This window comes from Euprymna scolopes, chromosome 30 (assembly GCF_053919585.1).
Source record: "Euprymna scolopes isolate OS-2025 chromosome 30, ASM5391958v1, whole genome shotgun sequence".
Taxonomy (NCBI): domain Eukaryota; kingdom Metazoa; phylum Mollusca; class Cephalopoda; order Sepiida; family Sepiolidae; genus Euprymna; species Euprymna scolopes.
The window spans coordinates 99,165,218-99,188,463 of record NC_136511.1 but is presented as its reverse complement, the minus strand read 5'-3'; the positions used below and the strand labels follow the sequence as shown (position 1 = coordinate 99,188,463).

Below are 23,246 nucleotides of genomic sequence, written 5' to 3'. Positions count from 1 at the left end.
TACTTTCGACTAACCCTACAAGCAGCAAAATCCGACCCCTTCACTGTTGAGGTCACTGCATGCTGAAAAAAAACTACTCTTATTAGTTTCTTTGCATGGACTGCTAAACTTTGGAATTCCCTCCCTGTTTCTTGCATCCCTGACTGTATTAACATGCAGAAGTTTAAATACCACACGAACAGACATCTCACGGTTCAACTCCCCACATAGTTCCTTGTAGACATGATCCTGATTACTAGCCCCTCACATCCTAGTGACAATACACATTGTTTAGAGTAAAAAAATGTTTTATCTATATAATCTTTTTTCTCTAATAAAATTATGAAACAACTTCGCCTGTGTGTATTTCTCACATGAACGTAACTTTAATAATTACAAATTGAATTTTCTAGTAATTTTTTAAATAAAAACTCCAATAGTGTAAAAATTATATTTACAAAATCATATTTAAAACATAATTTATTTAGAAAATTAAATACACCAGAATGCATTTCTGTTGTTCATAAACAATTCCTCAATTTTAATCTTGTGTTAAAAGTTTAAAAATAAAATTTTAAAAATCAATTAATTTGTGACTTCAAAATTTGAAAAAAAAATTTGGAAGCATTTAAGCTGTTGAATAGAAAATCATTCCTGACTTTAAAATCTTACTAAATCATTGTCTATTAAAAAATTAAAGTAGTCTTATTTTTATAAAGAAAATGATTTTTAGGCAATTAGTGGGAATTCCTAGGCATTACAATGTAAATCTAGTAAATATTAATTATTGCTGAGTTATCTCCCTTTGTTTCTTGACATTTTTTTTTTCAAAATGGTGTGTGAAACGGTCACTTCTCATATGCTCATAAAATTTGATTTTCTTATTTAAACAAAACTACTTGATCAATTTCAGTGATTTTTTTTTATTTTTAGTATATTTTCGTTTTGTCATGGCGTACAAATTTTACTTTTGTTTTTCTAATATAGGGGCAATGCTGGACCCCCCCCCCCCAAAAAAAAAAAAATATATATATATATATATATATAGCAAAACAAACATGAAATGTAAAACAAAAATGCCAGGAAAACGATGGGTAGATACAGCTGGAAGAAATAGGATATAAAATAATTTGTATCATCAGATTATTAGGGTTTGTTTATGTTTTTTTTTGACAGCGGGGGGGGGGGTATTGGCTCTTCACGCATCAGTGACTGGAGACCACACACGAAACCTAGTCTTTTTTTTTTTTTTTTTTTTTACATGTTAACATATCGTTCTCTGGTCTTTTGGCTAGGAACAAAGTGTAGCATCTTGTACAAACAGTGGGTGCTCTATAATTTAGAAAGGGTTGTGAGGGTCTTATTAACCTGTTTTATTCTTTGCCCCCCCCCACTCCATGATTCTTCTCAATTATTGTATATAGACATTTATCTTCAATAAAATTGTTTAAACATTTAATTTTTAAGTAGGATGGCCTCTGGAGTAAATGTGGTATTATGGTGATTGAAGATTTCAATTAAGAGTAGGATAGACATTTTTTTAAAAGTTATTGTGGCCGAGGATGACCAACAACACATTCTTGTCATACTTTTGAATGGCCTCGTGTCAAATTTGTTTACATAATTTTTTTTTATGTTGTTGTAAATAAATATTACACAGTGTAGTCTATTTTGTCCTTGGTCAGTGAAGGAGAAATCCTCCTTGATTGAGGCAATTTTTATTTTTGTTCCAATCCAGATTGTCCTTTTCTTGGAGAGCTGGATTTTCTCTATATTAACGTCCGACATTGTGTCTAACTTTGCCCTTGTGAGAAGGTAAATAAATAGCTGGCCTCCTTTCAATCTTGAGAAACAAAATATACCCCATGTAAGGGTGACTGTAAGGAGTCCATAGTGAAGCAAAGATTGTGCAATCAGTAACTGCACCTCTCGTGAACTGGCAAGAAATCCACGGCGACTGAAAACAGTGTCGGATAAGCAAAGAAAACCAGAGAAAGGCCCATGTCTCTGCTCTGTGTCTTATTCAAGCTCTATGAACGACTCATCCTCACACGAATTACCCCAACCATGGAGTCCGATCTACTTCCTGAACAACCTTGTTTTCAGGCTGGTAGGTCATGCGTGGGCTGAGAATTGAATTTAACTCAATACATAAAGAGGTTCTAAGCTGGAATGGTCACTGGTACGGCTCTTAATACATAACAGCAGCTTATGACATCGCACACTTTCACTGACAGTTAGCAAAATGGGCAAAAACATTTTCATAGTCCATATCAAACTGTTTACAACTTAATTTAACCAAGTACTTTATCCACTATGCTACACGTCCACTACCTCCCCCCATGGATTAAATTAAGAACTCCGGTTGAAATTCCATGCAGATTCCCGAGTTTGACAGAAAGAGCTAAAAGTTCAACAAGATACAGCTGAAGTCGGAGTTTACATAAATCGAAACGGTGTGCAAATAATACTTAAGATGAGAACAGTAGTCCGAATAACCGAAATGATATGAATTATCAATCTTCATCTAAAAAATTCAAAAACATGACAAATTATTCTTTTGTTGACTCACAAAAACTAATGCTTGTATCAACGATCTATTGACATTGGTATCAAACTATTCTCAAGATAAGTAAAGGCACTTCCATCATTTCTATATACATACTGGCCAAAGAACTGTTTCCTATTTTATGTGACACGGTGAGCTGTTCAAACAGATTCTAACCCCAAACCATAGACAGCATTCTTACCTCTGGGCCATCTTCATACAAAAGCAAAAAAGAAAAGTTGTGCTTTTGTTTTTACATTTTACGGTTCTGAAGAATTTTATACAAATAGAGAATCATAATTCTTTTGACGCGAGGAAAAAAACTAGTGATAGGACGATTCCAAAATTTTTCCCTGATTCTGAGGCAATTACCAATTTTATTCTAAATTCCTGATTTCCATACATATACCGATTCTGATTCTGTCACGATCTCTAAATATTTTCCTATAGAGTTTCTTTTTTTATTTTTAATTTACGTAAAAGCCCATGTAAAGTGTGTATATTTTTGTAAATGCAAAATATACACTTGTGGGAGAATCTAGTTTTATTAATAACTAAAAATCAGTAAATATTTAGCGCTTTATCATCTTCTATGTATATAAAAGTGAAAATGTGTGTTTGTATGTATGTATGTGTGTTTGTATGTCTCGCAAAAACTTTCCACACGGGTCACGGATTTTCGCCAGATCGGTATCATTTTAAACTTCCAATCTTCGCCCAACAAATATCGAAAAATTGGCCAAAAATGTTAATTCCTTCACCCTGAAATCAGTAATTTTCTACAAGGATGGGGTCAGCAAAAACCGTCCTCTCATGACGAGTCCGCTTCTACGCATGCGTCATACGACGTTGTAACCTGATTTACTTTAAATATTTGAAAAAGCGACAAAATTTCGGCGACGTCGTCTTAGCTCAGTTGCTTAGAGCGCGGCCTCATTATCTAAATGTTTTGGGTTCGAATCGTGGTCTGAGAGGTCTTCTTTTTTTTCGATTTTTTAAATTTTAATATTGAAGCAGGATTATTTAAGCCATCTTTCATTTTTTTTGGGGGGGGTTTTTATTTTACACGTTCGTTTTTGTTTTTTTGGTTTTTTACTTCGCTTATTCTTAGGTTTTCATTAACACCCCCAACCCCACCCATACACACCCAAAAACACCCGGGAAATGCCAGGTACCCCCCGCTAGTTAAATAGAAAATTAATTTTAAAAAAAGACAATAGATAAATAAAAAATCAAACAAAAGAATCATTTTTGGTTTTGGAAAATAAGCTTTAAATTTTCCAATTCTGATACCCCAAAATAGTTCAATTTTTCTGATTCTTGATTCCAAATAATCGTCCCATTACTAGTAGAAACCATTACTTCCTTTTATTAGGAAGCTACACTCATGCGTTGATTTGGCATTAAATAAATATTTAAATTGTGTTTATTTCATTCATTTTTTTTCTTCTCACATCTTTTAAATGACTAAAGTTTGCGATACATCTTCATAATTGCGATTGGAATTTGTTTTGCTTGCATATTTGTTGCATTGTTTTGCTTTGTTTCTTTTTTTTTTTTTAATGGAAATGCGGTATGTAGATATATTTACGTGTTTCACATAGAAGAAAGTGATGTGACAGGTTTTAATGGGAAGAAAAAATAGTTTCCCCTCAAAGAGCAATTTAGAAGGATGCAAAAATAGATGTAAACAGGCTTATTATTATATATATTATTTAATTGGAATTCATTATTGAGATGAGTATTCTTTATTAATTTATTGCGGACTTATCTTCATTTAAAACAGCAACTACAAAAGATGAGGACAATAGTCCGTAATAAATAATTTAAGGCTTATTAGTATCCCCAGTAAAGGGCGCTTTAGGCAACCGGCTATAAATCTAGAAGGTAATGCCTGAGAGGATGGTCTGCTAAAACTGAACCAAACTTAACTACATGCAACATGAATCGGAACAAATACATTGAGGAAAGTGCCAAGGCTGCTGCAAAGAAGGAGTAAGTAAAGATTAGATACCCCGGTAGCAGACGACAAAGATATACGCACATTTCAATTGACACCGGTTGTCGACCTTGACATTGCTGTTGGTTGGTTGTAAACACGTCAAATAGCAGACATATCTGAATGTTCCTATTTTTCTTATTGGATGCTTAGTTTCATTTCACTATTTTTCTTATTGGATGCTTAGTTTCATTTCACTATTTTTCTTATTGGATGATTAGTTTCATTTCACTATTTTTCTTATTGGATGATTAGTTTCATTTCACTATTTTTCTTATTGGATGATTAGTTTCATTTCACTATTTTTCTTATTGGATGCTTAGTTTCATTTCACTATTTTTCTTATTGGATGATTAGTTTCATTTCACTATTTTTCTTATTGGATGATTAGTTTCATTTCACTATTTTTCTTATTGGATGATTAGTTTCATTTCACTATTTTTCTTATTGGATGATTAGTTTCATTTCATTATTTTTCTTATTGGATGATTAGTTTCATTTCACTATTTTTCTTATTGGATGATTAGTTTCATTTCACTATTTTTCTTATTGGATGATTAGTTTCATTTCACTATTTTTCTTATTGGATGATTAGTTTCATTTCACTATTTTTCTTATTGGATGATTAGTTTCATTTCACTATTTTTCTTATTGGATGATTAGTTTCATTTCACTATTTTTCTTATTGGATGCTTAGTTTCATTTCATTATTTTTCTTATTGGATGATTAGTTTCATTTCACTATTACGCACAGTTCTAGTTGTGTATATTTTCTACATTGTGAATAATTACATAGCATTTGAATCTGCATTTAGAATAAATCTGTCTGTAGAAGGGTTTCTAACGAATTAATATGTCAATTTTTGGTATGTAGACTTGAAACTTCATATATGAGGTATTCATATCTGTAACAAAATCGATTTGGTTTTTAACTGGAAAAATAATTGCTATGGGGTCAAAATTGAAACTTGGCAAACATAGTTTGACATAATGTGTATGCTCTACATATGCAAAAATATACATTTATACATTTAACAGCGTTAATTTTTCAAGTTTTGATATATATGTGCCGTAAGCTCGGATGGTAGTGAATACTGCTAGAGAGGTAAATATTTTGGTTTCCATTGTAGCTGATGGTTCCCAAATCATTTTTGGGAAAACATTTGAAATCACTACTATATATTTTGCGCAATAAAGAATTGGCTCTATAATAAGAAATAATGAATCTGCATAAATTGAAATATCATAGGTACAAGCAATAATGGCGGAAAACTGATAGGACATAATTTTGAAAGTTTGTTTCTCATAATTTTTTTGTAAGTTTCTGACTACTTTTTAATTGTATTTGAAAGATTAAAGCCTAAATTTCCAATGTTATAATGAAAAATGTTTTCACAGCAAAGTTCGTAAACTGACAAGTTCAGCTCAATTCTGAAGTTAAATAAATTCACTCTAAAAATCCCTTGAAAGATAAATATTAGTTTTCTGGGTCTATTTAAAAGATAATTAGTAAAGTCCTAACATATTGAATTAAAAAAAATAAACACCTTGTTTGTACAAAAATATAGCTTAATTAGCCCCCAAAAGCAAGAGGTCCTGGCTTCATACAAACAAAAACAAAGTCATCTAAGAATGTGTTCTACAGAAGCCCAAAATGTCATAAAGTCAAAAGGTTGTCGGAAAATGACGTCAGATAGTTGGAGGGAGGTAGGGAGTGCTGGTTTTCTTTTTTTTTCCCCAGCCGTGCATCCGTACTTTCCTATCACAAAGGTTTGTATAATTTTTACCATTTTAAAAAATTATTTCTCCGTGTTCCTGCTTTTAAATTTTAAAAAAAGTTTTTATTTTTCAAGATTATATAAAAATTATGTTACACTGAAAGTTACAAGGAAGAATTAGAATCTTACATATAAAAATCATGCAACCTTCTAAAAGAGGAAATATTTTTTACAATTATAATTTTTTGGGGGAAAATATTAAATGTACAATACTTAATTCAATGATAATATCGAGAAATCAACTTTTCTTTGAGTTATATCGAATTCATTAATACAGACTTTAGGGGCCTTTTTCATAATGTTCCTGAAAAAATTAATTTTCCTATTTTTATTATTACAATTTATGATACTTTATTTTCATAAAAAAAGCAAAAAAAAAAAAATTCATTCTTTTTACGACTGAAAACCATAACTTAAGTAAACAAAATAATACATTTCCACGAAGATACAAATAAACATAATGGGTTCATTATATTCCGTGATCATTAGTTGATAAATACTGAAAATTTGTTAATTTCCTGATTTTTTGGTAAATTTTTAACTTAAATTTTAACTTTATACATTTTGAGCATCGGCATTCATTTTGAACGTACTTATATCATATGTAAGCATATTTACGATTGGGCAACGCCAAGTTACTTGCTAGTATGTGTATATATTGGTGTTGGGATGATTAATCGCAATCGAGTATCAGAAGAAAGTCGATACTTTTGGTTGCATCGGAATCGGAAAAATTTGTGCCTAATTTCCGATACCAACAATGATTCGTTTCTGTGTTGTCTTTTTTTTAAACTTAATTTTCCATTGTTGAAAATGATCATAAAATTATGACTTTATTGATTTTAAACTATCAGTAAAATCGATATATTCCGGTATAAATGTATTTTTTACGTTTGCGAAAATATATCCACATATTACATGGCTTTTACGGTAATCCCTCCAAAAATAAAAAACCTTATGGCTAAACATTTAGACATATTAAAAGAATCGGAAATTGCATGAGAATCGGGAAAAATATTGGAATCATCACTAGGAGTGTCAGAAGTCGCCATTAAAAAAGGAGTGATAAACATTTGATTAATTAGATTCGCTATCTTTCAAAGCTTATAACAATATGAATAATGTAATTTTAAACCCTAATTTTTTTTTTCAATAAAAGGAGCAAAGACCAAATTTTAAAATAAAAGGTTTAATCGAAAAATATACAATATTTTTTTGAATCGGTTTTCTTTAAAAAAGATTTCACGAAATTCAACAAATTTTAACTTAATCACAATCTAATAAATATAAATAAATGCCAAAAAATCACTTATCTATAAAAAATACTAATCAATGGGTACTTCCATTCTTCATTTATAAGAATTTGTCCATATTTATATTTTATATTCCATGTACTTTTTAAATAAAAGAATTTTTTAAGCAAGGGTCCGAAAAGAGCGCGTTTTCGCCCTGTTTCTTCTTTCTTCTCTTTCTTCCAGTTGTGAAATACGGATGCCTAAAAGGGCCATAATTAATTATTTCAAAAACGTAAAAACACATATGCGTGACCCGTCATGACTTGTGTGTGAAAAATATGGGTCACCGTATTTGAAAAATGATCACATTTCACTTATCAGTTTTTGCTGTTTAAATACAAACCACCCAACCAATTTTCCATTTTTTTTTAATCCTCTTAAAGAAATACATGAGTTTTTGATTTAATTTATTTCTTCTTCATGTAGTGAATGTGTTCTTTTTATCTAAAGAAAAAATTGCTATCGGTATCTGATATTTACTGGACAATATAACCAAAATGTGAGGTTTCACTTACAAAAAAAAAAAAAAAAAAATATCAACGTGGCTTTAAAAAAAAAAAAAAAAAAAGGTTTTAAACTTTTGATTTTACAAGTAAATTTGCACAAAACTATTCTTTTTTTTTGTTTTAAATTAGATTATTTTATTTAATGATCTTTTATCTTCAATTTGCGATATATAAATCTGAGGTGAGAAAATTAATTATTTTCATTTTAATAGACATTTCAAAATGGAGGGGGGTGAATTTAAAATAAAAAAAAAAACGTTTGAATATTATATTCGGTTTATTGGAAAGAGCATAAAATTTCACATTAAACCTGCAAATATCGTAAAAATTGAACCAATAGAACAATTTTGACAGATTTTTAAATTGAAAAAAATTTAACTCATAAAATTCAATTCATTACGTAGAAAAAAAATGGTTGCATGAGCGTGTGCAGACACTTTGTAAACACTGTTTTTTAAAAAATAATATTTCTATTATTTTTCAAAAAACTTTAATAGTTCATTTCGGAAGTATATTTCATAAAGAAATTTAACAAACCACTTTAAAAAGAGAAATTACGAGTTTTGTATATTTTATCCACCGTTTTGTGTTAAGGGTGTCAAAAATTCCGACACCTAAATCATCACATCAATAGCATTATATATATATATATATATATATATATATATATATAGAGAGAGAGAGAGAGAGAGAGAGTTAAAATATTTGCAAAGGAAAATAAAAAAAGAATGTCCTTATTTACTTGCCTCCTCACGAGGGCAAAGTTAGACACAAGGTCGGATTTTAATACAGGGGAAATTAAAGTTTCGCAAAATATGGGCACTCTAGAAATAAAAATTTCCTCTGTCTAGGAGGAAAACATTACACTGATGTTAAGCTAAAGTCTGCATGTAACCACGTATTACAAAAAAATAAAAAAAAGAGGCAATGTAGTTAGTAATTCAGAGAAAGAGGTTTTAGTGTTTTCTTGTTTTTTTTTTCTTTTTTTTTTTTTACCAGCTATCAATTTGCACGCAGCTGTTGTAAGATGCTAAGAAAAGAAGTTGATATAACATTTTACTTACTACTATCTCATATGTTAGGTATTTTTTATGTTTGTGTGTATTTAGTTTTGTAAAACGGATGTGGAAGCCTTTCGAAAAAATTCAGATACATCCAATTTTTGTGAATTTTTTGCAATAGCTTCACAAATTTCAGTTTCTTTGGAGTAATTTAATGACATAATATGAACACGATCTCCAATTTGAAAAATCAAATATATCAGATGTGTATTGAACTAGCAGGCTTCCCGGCATTGTCCGGTTGTAAAATACGCGTAAATATGATATTTTGATTAATGCAGATTCGTATTTATTATATTTTATTATATTAGACCCAATATCTAGTAATGATTTAAAAAGATATGATAAAAAAGAAAAATAAATAATGACTCAAGCGCCACCACTGAGAATCGAAACCAAAACGTTTAGCTTACGATTTACTTTTTCCTTTGACATTAATGCCTGAGCTATGAAGACACGTTTGCTGCAAAGCTAAAAATTAAAACATGAACCAATAGCTATTACGTTACGCATGCATATTCGTAATGCCGCCGTTCGACCGTCACCTGACAAATTCCATTTTTTTTTTTCTTTAATTTTTACTGGCTAAAACCCATATAAAGTTTTGCGTGGGTTCGAATACGATTAGAGTTTCATTTTTGTAGACCAAAAACTGACAGGAGATTAGTAGGCAATTTTTTTTTTTAAACAAATATATATACGCATACATAAATATATACGGAAAGAGGTTTGTGTTTATTATAACCTTTTTACGCAAATATTATGCAAGTATAAATCATGTAGAATATCTGCATGAATAATAATTACACGTAATAGTTAACTAAAGATGATCATCTCATAAGAAAACTGAAAAAAAACTAATATGGAATTAATTAAAATGAATGTTTAAAAGAATATGCAAATTAGCTAGATGTTTTGCAGATGAATGCAATTCAATGATCGATATATTACGAAGTAGAAAACTGGATTTTTAATATGAATATCAATACACAAAACCCCAAAATTTATAAGAGTTTAGATTTAGATTAGATTAGATACACACACACACACACACACACAGAGACCCAACAAGTGTGATCTTATGTCAACAAGTGATGGTCTGAAGTTGGAGTAAAGAACGACAAAGGGTAATTACAGAGCTAAAGAAGGGTGAGGCAAGCATATGAACCAGTTTAGTCGTCTGGAATACTGCAAATATAAGATCAGCTCAGTGGTGGGGTGTAGTCCTTTAGAGCTGCTGCATATTAAGTGTTATTTTGATGACAGTCCTTGTATTAATGAGAGCTTATATATCTAAAACACGGTATCGTCTCTGAAACGATTGTACACTATCTCTGGTTGATTTTGTTTTATTTTAATTTCTTTAAACATGTAAATGAACTTATACTAATTGATAAAACTACTTTACTTCCCATTTAATTATATATGACTGAAAATAGACAGGAGGATTCTATTGATGTTAAATTAACAAAGAAACTGGTTTCTCCCCATCGTAATTGAAAACCGTTTTCCTTACAAAATTGTGTACAATATACAAAAAATGTCTTGCTTAAGCGATATTATTCCTAAAAAATAATTAAAAAAAAAAAATCATTAATATGTTTTAGAGGAGAGTCCGCATCGCACACATTCGCCACAATTTTTTTTAGCCAAAAAAAAAAAAAAAAAAAAAAAAAAGAGCGAGAAAGAAAGTGAAAGTGTGTTCAATTATACGATAGGAACTGTTTGAATATCTCTATTTTCGCTTGATATTTGATCACATTTAGGATAAAACTGATTAGTTTTAAATTGTATGCCTTGTCTCGAAAGAAAATTCTAATTTACTTTTGAGAGACTTGAAAATCAATAACAAAAAGTATCAGAACTTTGGAATTGAGTCCGCATCTTCCTCCGCTTCCGATTTTTTCAAACATAAAAAATTGCAGATAATTGACAATTAGCACAATTATCGAAACTATATATATTAGGTATTAGTAAAAATTAGCAGAAAAACAGATCCCTGTGCTTTTGAAAAGAGGCTTTTTTTGTTGTTGTTTACGTCTAAATTTTTATTTTATTTCTAAAGGTGGGGGGATGTATATTTACATATTAAAAAAATTACAATGAAAAATGTTGGCGAAAAAAAATTTTGTTCGAATTTCAAGTCTGAATAAATCAACTTAAAAAATCTCTGGAAAGATAATTTCTGAAACTATTTCAGTGATAATTCGTAAATTAAAATCTGAAGATACCGAATTAAGGAAAATGTACATACTTTTTTTAAACTAAAAATTGTATAATTAATACCCTCTCCACCTCCAACAATAAATAAATAAAATAATAACAACAATAATAATAAATAAATAAATAAATAAATAAATTAAAAAATAAGAAGCGATTTAACTTTTAAACTCTCGCTCAAATGTAAAGACAAATCCCGCTGATTTTCACATGAATACGGATCACAGAAGTTTAATAATTTCGTTTAATTTATTTATGTAATGCTTATTTGATTAGAATGTGTTTGAATGTACACAAGTAAGAGTTTCTTTATTTTTCCCTAAAAAGGGTTTCATTTTTAATTTGGTATAAGTTTTTTTTATTCAATAATATTATAAAATTCTTGATAACGTTCGTTTAATATTTACCAATATTTTTCTTGAAATAAAATGTTCAAAAAGTCAGTTTTAGCAATTACATTACTCGATTTATTCTTAATTTTATTATTCATTAAAATATAGGCTAAAACAATTTTTATGATTGAACATAATTCAAATTTTAAAGAAAATGATGCTTTTTATTTTTTTTCGCTGCTTTATTCACCTATAATTTCTTCAAATTAAAAATTAAACAATTTTTTAAATTATTTTTTCTTAGTGACCAGAGATCACAATTTTTTGCATTTTAAAAAATTTTCAAGATTATATATTAAAAAAACATCTTACGCTGATGTTCATGCGTACAAGGAAAATATAATATTGCATTTAAAATTTCACCGAAAACTATTATTCTCAAAATATTTTTAGCAATTATATTTTTTAATGAAAATATTAAATAAACAATTCTTAATTCAATAATATCATTAATTCGAGAAATTAATTTTCTTCGAGTTATATTGCTTTCATTAACACTAACTTTAGCGACTTCTTTTCATAATGTTCCTGAAATACTTTTTCAGGAAATTTAAATTTTTAACATCTACAATGCTTTATTTCCATAAAAAAAAGCAAAAATAAATTAATGCGTTTTTTTTTTGTACTTAAAACTTAACTAAGTTAAAGGTGTTTTTTGTTTACATAAAATAATAATTGGCCCACTATAGTCTGTTATCGTTAATAATAAATACTGAAAATTTCATTAAAATTGGTTGACTTCCAGAATTTTAGTGAATTTTTAAGTGAAGGGAGAAGCGAAAATGTTTATACATTTTGAGGATCAGCCATTCATTTTGCATATACTTATTTCAAGTATACAGGTCACTTTGATACCCTCACTTTCGAATGTAGAACGACAACTTTGTTTATATTACTTGTACTGATTGTACTATTGTTCTTATCTTGAGTGTTATTTGTGCAACGTTTAGCCTTCGATCGTCTTCAGGCATGTTGCTTGGAGAAGAAATAAGAAAAATTACTGGCTCCGTAGATATTTTCGTATTCTTTGAGTTAGTCTCTTTTCCAAACAACAACCAACATATCTGAAGACAGTCAAAGGTCAAACCGACCGAAATGTTGCACAAATAAAACTCAAGATGAGAACAATAGTCCAATCAATACAAGTAATACAAACAATCAGTCCTCATCTAAAAAAATTCAGAACTTTGACAACGTTGTTTCCATATAAATTAGAAAATTCAGTTTCATCGGCTATAAAGTCTCTTTTCTTTTAATTCCTTATTTTATTCTAACTGGGGATGGAACATTCTACTGGATGCCAAACATTCACTCGTTATCTCATGCATTCCCAGTGCGAGATTTTTTTAAGATTCTAACCATCCATTTAAGTGCAATTTTTTGTATCTCTTACACTTGGTATATTTGCTAGAACTTTCTATTTTATAATGACGTTTTAGTAGGTAAATTAACAAATACCTATCAATAATCAATGCCCTAAATGTGGTAATCAACAAAATCTAGTTTAAAAAAAAAAAAATTTTTTAAATTAATGCGGTTTCTATTGTGACCTTCCATCAACGTATAAATAAATCACCCCCCAAATTAACTGCCATTTAAAAAAAAGTTAATTTTTGAAATTGTAGTTCCACCGATAAAAGTGGGCACTTATGCAGAATACGGACCGTGCTGACTGCTGAAATAATAACGTTCTTATTAAGAAAGCCATTCTTAACATGGTGATGATGTTTTGTAACTACTATGTACTTTTATCTAACAATTTAATAAACAAAACCACAAAGTTGAATTTAACTTTGCGGTTTTGTTTATTAAATTGTTAATTTGAATTTAACTTGAAAATCCTATCTAAAAAAAAACAGCATGGTTCGTATTTTGTATAAGCATCAAACCAAAAAGTGATGCTTATTTTTGGTTCAATAGTTTGACTGAGTAGGACAAATGAGCCAGAATAATCGATTTACTTTGACATATCGATTGTAATTCTAGCTAGAAATTACTTCAATTTAATTTAAAGGCTTCAAAATCACATTTAAAATTACGAACAAATGAATTGGCAATAATAAAAACAACCATCTACAACACAATGTTTACCAGGTTCGTGAGAAATTTGAATATGGTTTTGAAATCTTCAAAAGCACTTTCTAGCTAGAATTATGAAATTTATAAGATAAAGTCGAGTATTGTGGTTCATGTGTGCTACTAAACCAAAGATAAGTAGCATTTCTCAAGAGAGACACGCTGCTTTAAAAAAGCCAATAAAAGAGAAATAGTTTATTTTTTAATTTTTTTTTAATAATATTGATGGAATTATCGAAGCGGTAAAATATTTTCAAACAGTTTCAAAGCTTTATCAACTTTTTTCTAAAGAAAATAAATTTGCTTTTTTACCTATAAAATATTGAACAAATTTGATAAAGACTTTTTTCAACTTTTGTTAAATATTTTGTATATCTTAAACTTTCTACGCCTTTATTCTTTAACTTACACCACAGTATTAAAAAAGTTCATTAGGGTTGTTGCTTGGTATTATTGGCCCAAATATTGTATAAAATCAAGTTTGGGTCGGAAATTCTACCGTTTTCGTCGTGAAGTACATTTCTAGTGTACTTTTAATAATTTTTCAGAATTGTCAAAGATAAAGAGGAAACAATAAATACAACAAATAAATGTTACTAAAGACAAGCTAAGTTACTTTTCTACCTACCTCGATAAGTTTTTCGTTTTAACTTATTTTAAAGCGTTTTTATTTTTAAAAATGTAGTGTAAACCCTGTAGAGTTAGTATAAAAAACACGGTGGTTTCATCAGAAACCTAGGCGACCCTCGAAATTCGCTCAAAAAATCGAAAATTTAACACAATACTGGTAGAGCAAAGAGCATTACATTTTTGCGCGATTGGCGATATTTATTGGGTATATTTTTAGCAGCATTTCGTTTAATTTTCGTTGACTAAAATTAACATTTCATTTCTAACTCGACAGTGTTTACATTACATTTACTAAAAAAACACTTTAAAATGAGTTAAAACCAAAAAAAATATTCAGGTCGGTAGAAAAGTAATTTAGCTTGCCTTTGGTAACATTTGTTGTATATGCATTTTTTTTCACTTTTTGTTTGTTTGTTTTGTTGGCAATTTTGGAAAATCATCGAAAATCTGGCTTGGCATTATTGGCCCAAATATTGGATAAAATCAACTTTGGTTTGGAAATTGTATTGTTTTCAGCCTAAAGAGAATTGCTAATTCTCTTTTCACCATAAATTTGAACATTATGAAATTATCAGCTAGTTATGTTTCAACCTCTCCAGATTTGCTTGTAAATTTGTTAAAATCCCTCAAAAAAAATTTTTGTCAAGGAAAAACAAAAAAAATCAAAGATTATTTTTGTGTTTAATATTTTTAAAAAATAAAAATATTTTTGTTGCAAGAAACAAAAACAAAATATCGAATTAAATATTCGATTTAAAGAATTAAATTAGAATTTTATTTTTTATAAGAAATACAATTTTAAGATTAATCAATTTATGTAATGAGAGAGACAACAGAATTTCTGTCAAAAAAAAGCTTTCTTAAAAAATTCAAATATTAAGGAAATTGAGCAAAATATTTACTTCTGACTTTCTTTGGGTATCTCAAATTTCAATCAATAATAATCCAATTTCAACTTTTAAAATATAAGCATGCAAATATTTATAATATACCAGAAGGCACAACAATCACATTAAATTCTCTTAAATATTCCCTTATATAGGATAAAAAAAATGTCGTATTCATTCTTTTGTCAGTATTTCATTCATTATGTTTTCTTAGCTAAATTAATTATAGATAAATACGTCTATTTACCTGCCTCTCCACGAGGGACGAGTTAGATACAATGTCCGTTTTTTGTTAACTCGATGAAATCCAACTCCATAAAAAGAATTACTCTGAATGAAAACAGAAATAACCCGTAACAAGTCGGCACTCCCTATCAATCGAGGGCATAGTAAATGAGAGGCAACAAAACCTGTGCACCCCTTAAAAAGGGGAAGCAATGTCCTGGAATGTAGCTTCCTTTTGAAGCGAAACAGATACTACACTTTTATTCTAGCCAAAAATACCGATTGTTTTTAAAAAACTTTAGACTTCCCGATTATGAAGAAAATATGTTCCCGGTATAGATGTTCTGTCCCCAGTCACAAGAGGCGACATCCTTCTCGACTTCGATATTAAAAAAAAAAATGTCCCATCCATAGTGCCCCCTTTTTTTGAAAACAGACATTGTGTCTAACTTTGCTAAATATAGAATATACGGGTGTTTTTGTCCCCAATCCAAAATCTTTCACATTGAAACAACTCTAACTTAGCCCTCGTGGGGAAGGCAAGTAATGGCTATTAGAATTTCTAACCAAACTAAAAAACACTTAATATTAATTCGCATTAATAAGATATTCAAAACATACATTACACACACACTAATAAGATATTCAAAACATACATTACATACACACACACACACACACACACACACACACACACACACACACACACACACACACACACACACTAAACATTACTGTGCTCGCTGAGTATACCTAGGTTTCATTAATCTGGTGTAGGAAAAAATCTAAAACGCATACCTATCCAGAATACGGTCGTGCTATTTTTATATAGAATTCTTAAGTTAAATTCATTTTTTACATTGTTTATTAAAATGTTAGGTGAAAGTACAAAGGAGTTAACAATGTCCTCACTTTCCCCATATTAAGACTGGGTTTCTAAATGACGTTATTTCAGCACGGTCCGTATTCTGCATCAGTACTCTAAATTGTTTATATTCCAGAATATAAACAAACCGGATTTTCTAAATCCAGGATGACTAGATAGATGAAACCCGGGTATCCCCAGCAGACCGAGTAACGTATTTAAATAAAATAATATTAGCTCTTGTAAAATCTATGATCGAATACTTAAATATCTTTTCTATTAACTTGTAATAAATACTGCAGTTACTGCACACACAAGGGATATTCCAAAATTAATGCCTATTTTTTATTCCGCCCGAATGAATTAGATGAGTATTGCAAATTACATTGTTATAATGATTGAACTTAAGCATTCATGACCTGAAAATTTAATCTCTGCTGCAGATAATGGTGCGAGACAAAAAAAAAAACAAAAAAAAAAAACACCCCTGTCATGGACGTGTATCAGAAGCAGAGATGCGTAACTGAATGCAGAAAAAATTGAACCGATCAACATTCACCAGCGCCTGTTGAATGTTTACGAAGCCGATGCATTTGATGTCAACACAATTAGGAGATGGATGGATTTGTCCATTTCAAAGTGGCGACAAAGATATGAATGGCAAAGCAGGCTCTGAACGTCCATGCACAGCCACAATCCCATCGCTGGCAAAAGTGCATTGAAAATGCTGATGACTATGTAGAAAAATAACATTTAGAGTATAGAAGGTAGCTCATTTTAATGGTACCACTCTCATCTTCGTAGCTTTTAAACTTTTTTAGCTAAAAAAAAAAAAAAAAAAAAAAAATGGGATGCATTTTAATCCGTGTATGCATACACGCACCACCACCCTATACACACACATACACATATATAAAATATACATACACATAGTAAATTATTGAAATATATGGCAATTAAGTTATACAGAAATTTTCGCATTTCATTCTCGTGAGGACGCGTCAGGCTAATGAGGTTGAAACGTGGAAAATTATGTGTAACTTAATTGGCAATTAATAATTGCCGTACATTTTTTCATAATTGTTTTCTTAACTTAATTTTTATGTATCTATTGAAGTAAATACTGAAAATCTATACATAAAAATGTACATATTTTATATGCTAATGATAAGCAGAGCGTAATAATAGTATATGCATCTATACAAACATTGGGTAAAAAGAAAACATATTGAAACAAAAAGTTAAAAGTTTGTGCGTATTTTTTTTTTTCACAATACTTTACCTGAAGTAATTGAGATTCTTTTAAAATTATATTCCTCATAGATGAGTGCGTTTTTTTTTCTTTGTTTTTGTATTTTAGTACAAGTTATTTGAAATATATATATATTTCTTTTTCAAGTTTTTCTTTTTTTTCTTTTTTTCTTTTTTCAGCCGATATGGATGAGATGCCGTTTTTAAATCGGACCGGTTGCAAGTGATGAGGATGCAAGACTTGAAGTCCTTTTAAAGAAATGTATTGGAGTTGTTCAAATGTTGTGGAAATAATGAGCGATAATTGCGTGTTTTGTATTCTTTTGGGGGGGGTAGATTATTTCTTTTTCCTTTTGTTAAAATAAATTTTTACTTTCAATAAGAAAGAAAAAAAGTAGTTATTAACAATTAGAGTAGCTCATATCTTAGTGTTTTTTTTTTTTTGTTTTTACTACTATTATTAACAACGAAACATTATTCCTATCCTAGTATTTTACTTTTTTTACGGGATTGAAGAACAACAAGTCCCTCATCTGAGACTACTTTTTCTTTCTCTCTTTTAACCCAGCAGAGAGAGAGAGAGAGAGAGAGAGAGAGAGAGAGAGAGAGAGAGAGAGAGAGTGTGTGAGAGAGAGAGAGAGAGAGAGAGAGAGAGAGAGAGAGAGAGAGAGAGAGAGAGACAGACTAAACAACTGAAATACTCTGGGATTCCTCACTTACACTTCCTAACTGAACGAATTGATGCTGGTACTACAAGGATGACAACGGGATGAGGGCTGAGCATCCCGAAGAAACGATGTTGTAGGTTGTACTGCAGCTCTCCGATTAACCAAAAAGCCATGTGCTCGGAACTCTGTAGGACTGACAAATATTACACCCTTCTCACAGAACTCTCTCTCACACATATCTCTTTCTTTTATACTTATATAAATATATCTCGAAATTCTTACTTGGGCCAGGTCCACAAACTTCAACTATAAATAAAATGAAAAATAGTTTAAAAACACATACACACACACATTTTGCGAAAGTGTTTGTACGTGAGGTGGGGGAGTGACTGTGCGCCCCGGGCTGCTGCTGCTGCTATGAACAGGTCAAAAAAGAAAGCGAAAGAAAAGCAAGGTTTTGTACTAGTGTAATCCGTTTAAAGGGGGTAAAAGAAGAAAAAAGAAAAAAAGTCGACTGAGCGATTGGCCCCTAGTGAGAACAGAAGAAAGGCCCCTAACAAAATGACTATCGGACAAGTGTGTTACTTTGGGAGTCGATATGTGCGTGTATGTTAAGTGACTATGCTTGCCTTCTTTTCAACGGCAAACTTGTAATCACCACCCAACCCGTCCCATCTCCCCCACTATCCCTCCCCGAACAAGTTTGAAGAGGTGGGAGAACATTCTCCCCCGCCCTCGTTATTACTAGTGCTGCTTTTAATTTGGTGGAGGTGGCGATGGTAGAAGTATATAAATAAAATAACAATTAATATTATTATTATTCGTAGTAATGATAATACGATAGGGACGCCCTTTGAAAAGGAATTGGATTAGTATCATTCGTAGTGAAAGGGCGCGCGTGCGAGAAGAAACAGAACTTAAGCAGTCATTCTGTTAAATCTATCTGGCTATTCGCATCCATACTCCATCCTCTCTTTTATATATATATATATATATATATATATATATATATATATATATATATATATATATATATATATACACACACTAGCATGGGATCCCTGCATTGCCCGGATGTTTGGAGGTGTATGTTGAGCCCCCCCCCCAAAAAAAAAGAAAAAGTGGTAGTAGGAACGCAGGCTCGAACTCGTACCGCGAAGGAGGAAAAGAATGAGGAAAAAACGTGACGTCTTTGCTGTTACGACCACTGCCAAATCGGAAATGACGTAGGTTTTAATTAAGGCTAGACGATCGAAAAGACTTTCGACAATATCGGCGAAAAAAGCGACCCCTCCCTGTAGAAAAGTGCCCAGTTGAAGGTGAAGAAATTAATGTTTTCAGCCAATTTTTCGGTATTTGTCGTCTGAAGGGTCGAGCTCCAAAACGATACTGATCTTGTGAAAATCCGTCGCCTCTGTCGAAAGTTTTAGGAAGACATGCAAACATACATACATACATAGATTTATATATTTGTAGCTCAAATTTTCAACCCAAACCGATTAAAAAGCTTGCCCTATCTCTGAATACCCTTTATGTAAAATTTAAAATGTTTAGACCAGAAATTGTCTTGAGTAATTTGATAGACTGCAGAGGTCAAATTTTTAAAAACTTTGACCCCTATTATGACTCCTTAACATTTGTTTTGGGCTCAAATTAAGTTAGATCCATGTCCAAGGAACCTATATTTCAAATGTTTAGACCCAAAATTGGCGGAGGAGTTTGGTAGAGTTCTCAAAGGTTAAATCGTTGAACTTTGACCCCTTAGCAGCCAAATTTCTGGCCGAAAATGGATTACAAAGATTTTCCCAAATCTCAATACCCTGTATATCAAATTTCGAGTCTGTAGACTTTAAATTGACAGAGTTATTGCGTAGGAAAATGTACACAGACACGTTCACTTTTATAGATATATAAGCCGGTTTCTACCTCCCGGCATAGCTAGATCGATGGAATCCCAGTACACGAAAAAGACACTAATGTATAGTCCAAATGTATCACACCGCAACTTAGTCCAAATACATAAATACAAAATGGATACACACAGTGTCTGAAGGTATTATGCCAATTCTGAATGATATAGTATATATACTTAATTTATATCGCTTATAATCATAAGATTAGTTATGAAAAAGGAAAAGATCTAACAGTGTCGTAAAAGATTCATTAGTCATCTTGGGCAATTAAATATGGAATCATCTGCAGAGGATGATGCTCTAGATCACATCACAGTCCTACCACCTCAAATGGACATGAACAATGAACCAACAATGAAAGAATTATTAGATGCAATAAAGAAAAAAAAAAAAAAAAGTCTCCAGGGATCGATGGTATCCCTGCTGAAATCTATAAGGTTAAGGGAAAGATGCTAGTGCAAAAACTGCATGAACTAATAACAAAGTGCTGGAGATGCAAAGCTCTGCTACAGCACTTCTAAGATGCCATGATCATACCCATATATGAGAACAAGGGTGGCCATAGAGACTGCAGTAACTATAGGAGTATATCACGTCGTAGACGTAGCAGACAAGATCATGACAAAAATAGTTTTAAAAAGAAGAGGCCAACAATTGACACGATCTTTAGCCTCAGACAGATCCTAGAAAATGCTATTGAACACCACCAAGACCATAAATGTAGTATTGAGTTCTGAAAGGCTTTTGACACAGTTGACAGAAGCATGTTGTGGGGAATCCTTAAGGCATTTGGATGGCCAGATTACTTAATTGAAATTGTTAAATAGTTTTATGAAAGGACAAGAGAAAGAGTATCAGTGGGTAATCAAGAGAGTGATCAGATTGAGGTGAATCAAGGAGTATCAGTGGGTAAGCAAGAGAGTGATCAGATCGAGGTGAATCAAGGAGTATCAGTGGGTAAGCAAGAGAGTGATCAGATCGAGGTGAATCACGGAGTATCAGTGGGTAAGCAAGAGAGTGATCAGATCGAGGTGAATCAAGGAGTATCAGTGGGTAAGCAAGAGAGTGATCAGATCGAGGTGAATCAAGGAGTATCAGTGGGTAAGCAAGAGAGTGATCAGATCGAGGTGAATCAAGGAGTATCAGTGGGTAAGCAAGAGAGTGATCAGATCGAGGTGAATCAAGGAGTATCAGTGGGTAAGCAAGAGAGTGATCAGATCGAGGTGAATCAAGGAGTATCAGTGGGTAAGCAAGAGAGTGATCAGATCGAGGTGAATCAAGGAGTATCAGTGGGTAAGCAAGAGAGTGATCAGATCGAGGTGAATCAAGGAGTATCAGTGGGTAAGCAAGAGAGTGATCAGATCGAGGTGAATCAAGGAGTATTAGTGGGTAAGCAAGAGAGTGATCAGATCGAGGTGAATCAAGGAGTATCAGTGGGTAAGCAAGAGAGTGATCAGATCGAGGTGAATCAAGGAGTATCAGTGGGTAAGCAAGAGAGTGATCAGATCGAGGTGAATCAAGGAGTATCAGTGGGTAAGCAAGAGAGTGATCGGATCGAGGTGAATCAAGGAGTATCAGTGGGTAAGCAAGAGAGTGATCGGATCGAGGTGAATCAAGGAGTATCAGTGGGTAAGCAAGAGAGTGATCAGATCGAGGTGAATCAAGGAGTATCAGTGGGTAAGCAAGAGAGTGATCAGATCGAGGTGAATCAAGGAGTATCAGTGGGTAAGCAAGAGATTGATCAGATCGAGGTGAATCAAGGAGTATCAGTGGGTAAGCAAGAGAGTGATCAGATCGAGGTGAATCACGGAGTATCAGTGGGTAAGCAAGAGAGTGATCAGATCGAGGTGAATCACGGAGTATCAGTGGGTAAGCAAGAGAGTGATCAGATCGAGGTGAATCAAGGAGTATCAGTGGGTAAGCAAGAGAGTGATCAGATTGAGGTGAATCAAGGAGTATCAGTGGGTAAGCAAGAGAGTGATCAGATCGAGGTGAATCAAGGAGTATCAGTGGGTAAGCAAGAGAGTGATCAGATCGAGGTGAATCACGGAGTATCAGTGGGTAAGCAAGAGAGTGATCAGATCGAGGTGAATCAAGGAGTATCAGTGGGTAAGCAAGAGAGTGATCAGATCGAGGTGAATCAAGGAGTATCAGTGGGTAAGCAAGAGATTGATCAGATCGAGGTGAATCAAGGAGTATCAGTGGGTAAGCAAGAGTGATCAGATCGAGGTGAATCAAGGAGTATCAGTGGGTAAGCAAGAGAGTGTTCAGATCGAGGTGAATCAAGGAGTATCAGTGGGTAAGCAAGAGAGTGATCAGATCGAGGTGAATCACGGAACAAAACAAGGATATGTACCTGCACAAACGCTTTGTACATTTTTCTTAACCACGGTATGAATAAAACTTCATCAAGACACGGACGAAGGCATCGCTATTCACTCAAGATTTGACAGCAACTTGGCACGACTGAGAGCAAACACAAAGACTCAAAACAAGCTGATAACAGAACTGCTATTTACAGATGAGACAGCCCTGGTGGCACATAGCAAGGAGCAAATCCTAAACATGGTAAAATCGGTCTTCAGGTAAATACAGGAAAAACTGAGGTAATATACCAACCATCACTTAACAATATACATCCACAACACCATCGATCATGATAAGCGGTGAAGAATTAAAAATGGTACCAGACTTTAAGTACCTGGGAAGTACACTGACTATCAATGGCCGTGTAGACAAGGAGATAAGTTGTCGCATCCAGAGTGCGTGTGCTTCGTTCAGAAAACTAGAAAAACGATTATGGTCAAGAAACGGCATTAGACTACAAACAAAATGCAAAGTTTATCAAGCAGTGGTATTCCTGTTCTACTATATTCAACAGAAACCTACACATTGTGCAGGGACCATATGAAGAGGTTGGAAGCAATACAACAGTGCCACCTAAGAAAAATGA

At 32.0% G+C, this 23,246-nt stretch overlaps 1 protein-coding gene across 7 annotated transcripts in view; it reads right to left on the bottom strand.

The window, feature by feature from the left end:
• The window catches only part of LOC145254902 (CDP-diacylglycerol--glycerol-3-phosphate 3-phosphatidyltransferase, mitochondrial-like), a 316,634-nt gene that overhangs the window by 141,928 nt on the left and 151,460 nt on the right, over positions 1–23,246 (bottom strand). Inside the window, exon 1 of one of the 7 annotated variants that reach the window (XM_080113837.1) lies at positions 17,744–19,048. The exons of 1 other annotated variant lie outside the window; for it this stretch is intronic. The gene's annotated coding sequence lies outside the window, so the exon portion shown is untranslated. Of the gene's footprint in view, positions 1–15,618; positions 15,722–17,743; positions 19,049–23,246 lie in introns of those variants that run through there. 5 more of the 7 variants (XM_080113841.1, XM_080113838.1, XM_080113839.1 and 2 more) reach the window with 5 other exon arrangements.